This window comes from Arachis stenosperma, chromosome 2, assembly GCF_014773155.1.
Source record: "Arachis stenosperma cultivar V10309 chromosome 2, arast.V10309.gnm1.PFL2, whole genome shotgun sequence".
In the NCBI taxonomy this organism is placed as follows: domain Eukaryota; kingdom Viridiplantae; phylum Streptophyta; class Magnoliopsida; order Fabales; family Fabaceae; genus Arachis; species Arachis stenosperma.
Window position 1 is genome coordinate 108,581,775 of NC_080378.1, and position 9,934 is coordinate 108,591,708.

At 41.1% G+C, this 9,934-nt stretch overlaps 2 non-coding genes across 2 annotated transcripts; both read left to right on the forward strand.

Moving 5' to 3' along the window:
* Nucleotides 1-1,217: 1,217 nt before the first annotated feature.
* On the forward strand, nucleotides 1,218-1,325 carry LOC130964249 (small nucleolar RNA R71). Its single transcript, XR_009080350.1, has one exon. It is a non-coding gene; the product is annotated as a small nucleolar RNA R71 (small nucleolar RNA).
* Nucleotides 1,326-7,887: 6,562 nt separating this feature from the next.
* On the forward strand, nucleotides 7,888-7,995 carry LOC130965050 (small nucleolar RNA R71). Its single transcript, XR_009081107.1, has one exon. It is a non-coding gene; the product is annotated as a small nucleolar RNA R71 (small nucleolar RNA).
* Nucleotides 7,996-9,934: the final 1,939 nt, after the last annotated feature.

Consider the following 9,934-nt stretch of genomic DNA (forward strand, 5'->3'; position numbering starts at 1 on the left):
TTTGCATATTTAGGTACCTGCTGAATAACATCAAAAAGGGGAACAGTTACCTCAACCTTTTTGAATATTTCTACCATTTTAGGATCAGGTTCCAGCTACTTCCTAGGCTTCCTTGCAAGTTATGGAAATGGAATGGGAGTAGTGTTTTCTGTGGTGCCTGCATCTTTTTGTGCTTCTTCCTGTGGTTGAGCTATCTCTTCTTCAGCTATGTCCTGTATATCCTCTTCCTATTCAACATCTTCGATTTCTACCACCTCTTCAGCTGAGGCGTATTCTGGTGAGCTTGGTTCCTCCTGATTCCTCTCCTGCAGTGTGGTTCCGGACCTCAGGGTGATGGCATTAATGCCTCCCTTTGGATTGGGTAATGGTTGAGAGGGGATTCCAGTGGTGCTTGAAGGTTAGTTACTGGAATTTTGTGCTGAACCAAGTTGTGTCATAAAAGCTTGCAGAGTAGAGGTGAAACCATTCAGACAGGCGTTAATACTGTTCACGATGGTATTTTCCATGGTCAGTTGTCTCTTCTCAAAAGCTTGTAATAAATCTTCATTAGAAGATACAGAAGAATGAGTAAATTGAGAGGTTTGCTGCTGATTGTTTGGTGGTCCTTGGTTTTGCCTCAGGTGAGGTGCTCGGTAAGGTTGATTTTGCTGCCTGTTGTTGTAATTATTCCACCTCTGATTTCCCTGATTATCTCTGCCTCCCCTATTATTGTTGTCCCTCCAATTCTGGTTTGAATTGTCCTGCCATCCATGGTTATTATTTCCACTTTGATTGTACCCTTGGTTGGGGAGGTCATAGAAGTTGTGAGTGGATGCCACCATGTTGTCTTCTTGTTGGAGCTGCGGGCATTCATCAGTGTAATGGCTGTAATCAGCACAAATTCCGTAAATTCTTTGTGAAACTAGTTGTTGGTTTTGCTGCTGTTGAGTTTGCTGAGCTTGTTGATTTAACTGCAATTGCTTCAGCAGGTTGGTCATTTCACAGATGCTTTGATTTAGAGCAGCAGTCTCTATGCCAGAAGATACTTCTGCAACGGCCCTTGAACGGCCTTGCTTCTGTCTGTGGTTCCGAGTAGATTCAGCTAAATCACTGATCAATTGCCAAGCTTCATCAGTGGTCTTGTACTTCTTCATAGACCCATTGCTGGCACTTTCCAATGTGGTCTTATCTTGGGGCCTCATACCTTGTGTGATATAACTGAGTAGCACGATCTTGTCAATCATGTGGTGGGGGCATGCTTCCAGAAGATTATTGAAGCACTCCCAGTATTCAAAGAGAGTCTCATTGTCATCTTGAACAATTGTAGAGATATCCTTTCTCAGTTTATCAGTAACTTCAGATGGAAAGAATTTCTCTATAAACTCTTTTCTGAGAGTATCCCAGTAGGATATATTTGCTAGAGGTTGAGTGTAGTACCACTCTCTTGCTTTTCCCTCAAGAGAGAACGGAAAAGCTTTCAGCAAAATTGAAGTTTCATCAGTGCCATCACGCCTGACAGTAGAACAGGCTGCCTGGAAATCTCTCAAGTGCTTGACAGGCTCTTGAGCAGGTAGGCCACGAAACTTGGGCATCAAATTTAGCAGTGCGGTTGGTGCGCGAAATTGTGAACAATACTTTTTCACAACTCAAATAATCCCCGGTAATGGCTCCAAGAACTTGGTGGCTCAATACCATGGCATTACACAACTTCGCACAACTAACCAGCAAGTGCACTGGGTCGTCCAAGTAATAAACCTTACGTGAGTAAGGGTCGATCCCACGGAGATTGTTAGTATTGAAGCAAGCTATGGTCATCTTGTAAATCTTAGTCAGGCAAACTCAGATGTATATGGTGATGAACGAAAATAACATAAAGGATAAGGATAGAGATACTTATGTAATTCATTGGTAGGAACTTCAGATAAGCGCATGAAGATGCCTTCCCTTCCGTCTCTCTGCTTTCCTACTGCCTTCATCCAGCCCTTCTTACTCCTTTCCATGGCAAACTCGTGTAGGGTCTCACTGTTGTCAGCAGCTACCTCCCATCCTCGCAGTGAAAGCTAATGCATACACTCTGTCACAGTGCTGCCAATCACCGGTGTGGTTCCCTCCCCTACCGGAATAGAATAACTCTTTTGCGTCTGTCACTAACGCCCAGTAGGTTACAGGTTTGAAGCACGTCACAGTCATTCAATCATTGAATCCTACTCAGAATACCACAGACAAGGTTAGACCTTCCGGATTCTCTTGAATGCTGCCATCAGTTCTTGCCTATACCACGAAGACTCTGATCTCACGGAATGGCTGGCTCGTTTGTCAGGCGAGCACTCGGTTGTCAGGCGATCAACCATGCATCGTGCAATCAGAAATCCAAGAGATATTCACTAAGCCTCAAATGCTTGTAGAACAAGAGTGGTTGTCAGTCACTTTGTTCATGAGTGAGAATGGTGATGGGCGTCAATCATCACCTTCATCAAGTTGAAGAACAAGTGATATCTTGGAACAAGAACAAGCGGAATTGAATGAAAGATCAATAGTAATTGCATTAATACTCGAGGTACAGCAGAGCTCCACACCTTAATCTATGGTGTGTAGAAACTCCACCGTTGAAAATACATAAGAACAAGGTCTAGGCATGGCCGTGAGGCCAGCCTCCCAATGATCAAAGGATCTAAAAATAATCCAAAGATTTCTAATACAATAGCAAAAGGTCTTACTTATAAGAAACTAGTAGCCTAAGGTGTACAGAAATGAGTAAATGACATAAAAATCCTCTTCCGGGCCCACTTAGTGTGTGCTTGGGCTGAGCAATGAAGCAAATTTCGTGTAGAGACTCTTCTTGGAGTTAAACGCCAGCCCTGGTGCCAGTTTGGGCGTTTAACTCCCATTTGGGTGCCAGTTCCAGCGTTTAACGCTGGGATTTCTTGAGGTGACTTTGAACGCCGGTTTGGGCCATCAAATCTTGGGCAAAGTATGGACTATCATATATTGCTGGAAAGCCCAGGATGTCTACTTTCCAACGCCGTTGAGAGCGCGCCAATTGGGCTTCTGTAGCTCCAGAAAATCTGCTTCGAGTGCAGGGAGGTCAGAATCCAACAGCATCTGCAGTCCTTTTTGGTCTCTGGATCAGATTTTTGCTCAGGTCCCTCAATTTCAGCCAGAAAATACCTGAAATCACAGAAAAACACACAAACTCATAGTAAAGTCTAGAAAAGTAAATTTTAACTAAAAACTAATAAAAATATACTAAAAACTAACTAGATCATATCAAAAACATACTAAAAACAATGCCAAAAAGTATACAAATTATCCGCTCATCACAACACCAAACTTAAATTGTTGCTTGTCCCCAAGCAACTGAAAATCAAATAAGTTAAAAAGAAGAGAATATGCAATGAATTCCAAAAACATCTGTGAAGATCAGTATTAATCAGATGAGCGGGGCTTTTAACTTTTTGCCTCTGAACAGTTTTGGCATCTCAATCTATCCTTTGAAATCCAGAATGGTTGGCTTCTTTAGGAACTCAGAGTCCAGATAGTGTTAATGATTCTCCTAGTAAGGTATGATGATTCTTGAACATAGCTATTTATTGAGTCTTGGCTGTGGCCCAAAGCACTCTGTCTTTCCAGTATTACCACCGGATACATACATGCCACAGACACATAATTGGGTGAACCTTTTCAGATTGTGACTCAGCTTTGCTAAAGTCCCCAATTAGAGGTGTCCAGGGTTCTTAAGCACACTCTTATTGCCTTGGATCACAACTCTTTTTTTTTTTTTTTCGTTTTCTTTTTCTCCTTTTTTTTCGGTTTTTTTTTTTTTTTTTTGTATAGCAATGCTTTTTCTTGCTTCAAGAATCATTTTATTGATTTTTCAGATCCTCAATAACATGTCTCCTTTTTCATCATTCTTTCAAGAGCTAACATTCATGAACCACAAATTCAAGACACATATGCACTGTTTAAGCATACATTCAGAGAACAAAAATATTGCCACCACATCAACATAATTAAACTATTATAAAATTCAAAATTCATGCAATTCTTCCTTTTTCAATTGAGCACATTTTTATTCAAGAAAGGTGATGGATTCATAGGACATTCATAACTTTAAGGCATGGACACTAAGACACTAATGATCATAAGACACAAGCATGGATAACATAAGCATAAAATTCGAAAAACAGAAGAACAAATAACAAGGAAATCAAAGAACGGGTCCACCTCAGTGATGGCGGCTCTTTCTTGCTCTTGAAGATCCTATGGAGTGCTTGAGCTCCTCAATGTCTCTTCCTTGCCTTTGTTGCTCCTCCCTCATGATTCTTTGATCTTCTCTAATTTCATGAAGGATAATGGAGTGTTCTTGATGCTCCACCCTTAGTTGTCCCATGTTGGAACTCAATTCTCCTAGGGAGGTGTTTAGTTGCTCCCAATAGTTTTGTGGAGGAAAATTCATCCCTTGAGGAATCTCAGGGATCTCATGATGAGTGAGATCTCTTGTGTGCTCCATCCTTTTCTTGGTAATGGGCTTATCCTCATCAATGGAAATGTCTCCCTCTATGTCAACTCCTACTGAATAACAGAGGTGACAAATGAGGTGAGGAAAGGCTAACCTTGCCAAGGTAGAGGTCTTGTCTGCCACCCTATAGAGTTCTTGGGCTATAACCTCATGAACCTCTATTTCTTCTCCAATCATGATGCTATGGATCATGATAGCCCGGTCTATGGTAACTTCGGACCGGTTGCTAGTGGGAATGATTGAGCGTTGTATGAACTCTAACCATCCTCTAGCCACGGGTTTGAGGTCATGCCTTCTCAATTGGACCGGCTTTCCTCTTGAATCTTGCTTCCATTGTGCGCCCTCTTCACATATGACTGTGAGGACTTGGTCCAACCTTTGATCAAAGTTGACCCTTCTAGTGTAAGGATGCTCATCTCCTTGCATCATAGGCAAGTTGAACGCCACCCTCACACTTTCCGGACTAAAATCCAAGTATTTCCCCCGAACCATAGTGAGATAATTCTTTGGATTCGGGTTCACACTTTGGTCATGGTTCTTGGTGATCCATGCATTGGCATAGAACTCTTGAACCATCAAGATTCCAACTTGTTGAATGGGGTTGGTAAGAACTTCCCAACCTCTTCTTTGAATCTCATGGCGGATCTCCGGATATTCACCCTTTTTGAGTGAAAAGGGGACCTCGGGGATCACCTTCTTCAAGGCCACAACTTCATAGAAGTGGTCTTGATGCACCCTTGAGAGGAATCTATCCATCTCCCATGACTCGGAGGTGGAAACTTTTGCCTTCCCTTTCCTCTTTCTAGAGGTTTCTCCGGCCTTGGATGCCATAAATGGTTATGGAAAAACGAAAAAGCAACGCTTTTACCACACCAAACTTAAAATGTTTGCTCGTCCTCGAGCAAAAGAAGAAAGAAGAGAGTAGAAGAAGAAGATGAGGAAGAGGGGGATGGTGGTGTATTCGGCCAAAGAGGGGGAGAAGTGGTGTTTAGGTTGTGTGAAAATGAAGGGTTGAAGAAGGGTATATATAGGAGAGAGGGGGGTGAATGGTTCGGCCATTATGGGTGGGTTAGGGAGGGAAAAGTGGTTTGAATTTGAAGGGTGAGGTTGGTGGGGATTTATGAAGGATGGATGTGAATGGTGAAGATAAAGATGGGATTTGATAGGTGAGGGGTTTTTGGGGAAGAGGTGTTGAGGTGATTGGTGAATGGGGGAAGAAGAGAGAGAATGATGGTAGGGTCCTGTGGGGTCCACAGATCCTGTAGTGTCAAGGAAAAAGCATCCTTGCACCAAATGGCATCAAAATCCACGTTTTGACCCATTTCTGGCGTTAAACGCCGGGCTGGTGCCCATTCCTGGCATTTAACGCCAGGTTTTTACCCTTTACTGGCGTTTAACGCCAGTCTGGTGCCCCTTTCTGGCGTTAAACGCCCAGAAGGGTGCCAGACTGGGCGTTAAACGCCCAACTGCTAGGCTGACTGGCGTTTAAACGCCAGTAGCATCTTCCTCCAGGGTGTGCTGTTTTTCTTCCTGTTTTTCATTTTGTTTTTGCTTTTTTCATTGTTTTTGTGACTTCTTATGATCATCAACCTACAAAAAAAGATAAAATAACAAAAGAAAATAATTAATTATAAAACATTGGGTTGCCTCCCAACAAGCGCTTCTTTACTGTCATTAGCTTGACAGAGGACCCTCATGGAGCCTCAGGGATGCTCAGAACCGTGTTGGAACTTCCCAACACCAAACTTAGAGTTTGAATGTGGGGGTTCAACACCAAACTTAGAGTTTGGTTGTGGCCTCCCAACACCAAACTTAGAGTTTGACTGTGGGGGCTCTGTTTGGCTCTGTTTTGAGAGAAGCTCTTCATGCTTCTTCTCCATGATGACAGAGGGATATCCTTGGGCCTTAAACACCAAGGATTCTTCATTCACTTGAATGATCAACTCTCCTCTATCAACATCAATCACAGCCTTTGCTGTGGCTAGGAAGGGTCTGCCAAGGATGATGGATTCATCCATGCACTTCCCAGTCTCTAGGACTATGAAATCAGTAGGAATGTAATGGTCTTCAACCTTAACCAGAACATCCTCTACAAGTCCATAGGCTTGTTTTCTTGAGTTGTCTGCCATCTCTAGTGAGATTTTTGCAGCTTGCACCTCAAAGATCCCTAATTTCTCCATTACAGAGAGGGGCATGAGGTTTACACTTGACCCTAAGTCACACAAGGCCTTCTTGAAGGTCATGGTGCCTATGGTACAAGGTATAGAAAACTTCCCAGGATCCTGCCTCTTTTGAGGCAATTGCTGCCTAGACAAGTTATCCAGTTCTTTGGTGAGCAAAGGAGGTTCATCCTCCCAAGTCTCATTTCCAAATAACTTGTCATTCAGCTTAATGATTGCTCCAAGGTATTTAGCAACTTGCTCCTCAGTGACATACTCATCCTCTTCAGAGGAAGAATACTCATCAGAGCTCAAGAATGGCAGCAGTAAGTCTAAAGGAATCTCTATGGTCTCAGTTTGAGCCTCAGATTCCCAAGGTTCCTCATTGGGGAACTCATTGGAGGCCAGTGGACGTCCAGTGAGGCCTTCCTCAGTGGCGTTCACTGCCTCTTCTTCCTCCCAGAATTCGGCCATATTTATGGCTTTGCACTCTCCTTTTGGATTTTCTTCAGTGTTACTTGGGAGAGTGCTTGGGGGAAGTTCAGTAATTTTCTTGCTCAGCTGACCCACTTGTCCTTCCAAATTCCTAATGGAGGATCTAGTTTCAGTCATGAAACTTTGAGTGGTTTTGATTAGATCAGAGACCATGGTTGCTAAGTCAGAGGTATTCTGCTTAGAGCTCTCTGTCTGTTGCTGAGAAGATGATGGAAAAGGTTTACCATTGTTAAACCTGTTTCTTCCACCATTATTATTGAAACCTTGTTGAGGTCTCTCTTGATTCTTCCATGAGAGATTTGGGTGATTTCTCCATGAAGAATTATAGGTGTTACCATAGGGTTCTCCCAGGTAATTTACCTCTTCCATTGAAGGGTTCTCAGGATCATAAGCTTCTTCCTCAGATGAAGCATCCTTAGTACTGTTTGGTGCATTTTGCATTCCAGACAGACTTTGAGAAATCAGATTGACTTGTTGAGTCAATATTTTATTCAGAGCCAAAATGGCATTCAGAGTGTCAATCTCAAGAACTCCTTTCTTTTGACTAGTCCCGTTGTTCACAGGATTTCTTTCAGAAGTATACATGAATTGGTTATTTGCAACCATTTCAATCAGTTCTTGAGCTTCAGTAGGCATCTTCTTCAGATGAAGAGATCCTCCAGCAGAGCTATCCAAAGACATCTTGGATAGTTCAGAGAGACCATCATAGAAAATACCTATGATGCTCCATTCAGAAAGCATGTCAGAAGGACATTTTCTGATTAATTGTTTGTATCTTTCCCAAGCTTCATAGAGGGATTCTCCATCCTTTTGTCTGAAGGTTTGGACTTCCACTCTAAGCTTACTCCATCTTTGTGGTGGAAAGAACTTTGCCAAGAAGGCATTGACTAGCTTTTCCCAAGAGTCCAGGCTTTCTTTAGGTTGAGAGTCCAACCATATTCTAGCTCTGTCTCTCACAGCAAAAGGGAATAGCATCAGTCTATAGACCTCAGGGTTAACCCCATTAGTCTTGACTGTATCACAGATTTGCAAGAACTCAGCTAAAAACTGATGAGGATCTTCCATTGGAAGTCCATGAAACTTGCAATTCTGTTGCATTAGAGAAACTAATTGAGGCTTAAGCTCAAAGTTGTTTGCTCCAATGGCAGGGATAGAGATGCTTCTCCCATAGAAATCAGGAGTAGGTGCAGTAAAGTCACCAAGCACCTTCCTTGCATTGTTGGCATTGTTGTTGTTTTCGGCTGCCATTTGTTCTTCTTCCTTGAAGAATTCGGTCAGGTGCTCTAAAGAGAGTTGTGTTTTGGCTTCTCTTAGCTTTCTCTTCAAGGTCCTTTCAGGTTCAGGATCAGCCTCAACAAGAGCGCCTTTGTCTTTGCTCCTGCTCATAAGAAAGAGAAGGGAACAAGAAAATGTGGAATCCTCTATGTCATAGTATAGAGATTCCTTTAGGTGTCAGAGGAAAAGAAAAATAGAAGAAAGAAGAAGGAGAATTCGAACTTGATCAGATATAGTTCGAATTGTGCATTAAGAAGGAGTGATACTCCATAAATAGAAGGATGTGAAGAAGAAGGGGGGATAATTTTCGAAAATTAATTATAAAATTTTGAAAACATTTTTGAAGAACACTAATTGATTTTCGAAAACAAAAGTGGGAAAGAAATCAAGTGATTTTCGAAAAAAAAAAGATTTTGAAATTAGACATCAAAAAGATTTGATTGAAAACTATTTTGAAAAAGATGTGGTTAAGAAGATATGATTGAAAAGTTATGGTCAAAGAGATGTGATTGAGAAGATATGATTTGAAAACAATTTAAAAGATATAATTTGAAAACAATTTGAAAAAGATTTGATTTTAAAAATTAATAACTTGCCTAACAAGAAAAGATATGATTCAAACATAAAACCTTTCTCAACAGAAAAGGCAACAATTTTGAGATGTTCAATCAAATCATTAATTGTTAGTAAGTATCTTTTAAAAAGGAAAGAAATTGATTTTGAAAAACATTTGATTGAAAAGATTTGATTTGAAAAAGATTTGATTTTGAAAAACTAAAAAAAATTGATTTGAAAACAAAATCTTCCCCCTAGCACCATCCTGGCGTTAAACGCCCAGAATGGTATACATTCTGGCGTTTAACGCCCAAAATGCTACCTTTTTGGGCGTTAAACGCCCAACCAGGTACCCTGGCTGGCGTTTAAACGCCAGTCTGTCTTCTTCACTGGGCATTTTTGAATGCTCAGCTTTTTCTGTGTGATTCCTCTGCAGTGTGTTCTGAATCTTCAATTCTCTGTATAATTGACTTGAAAGGACACAGATTAAAAATATTTTTGGATTTTTTTTAATAATAAGAACCAATCAAAATGCAACAAGAATCAAATAACTATGCATGCAGGACACCAAACTTAGCAGTTTGTATACTACTGACACTAACAAGATGAGAATGCATATGAGACACAAAGATATTCAAGTCAATAGAATTCAAAGATCAAAACAAAGAAGTACATGCATGGATTCGAAAAATATATCAAAAACATGCAATTGACACCAAACTTAAGATGAGACTCTAGACTCAAACAAGACATATTTTTGGATTTTATGATTTTTGTAAATTTTTTTTTTTGTGATTTTCGAAAATTAAGTGGAAAAAGGTATCAAAATTCTTAATGAGAATTCCAGGAATCAGTGCAATGCTAGTCTAAGACTCCGGTCCAGGAATTAGACATGGCTTCACAGCCAGCCAAGCTTTCAAAGAAAGCTTCGGTCCAAAACAATAGACATGGC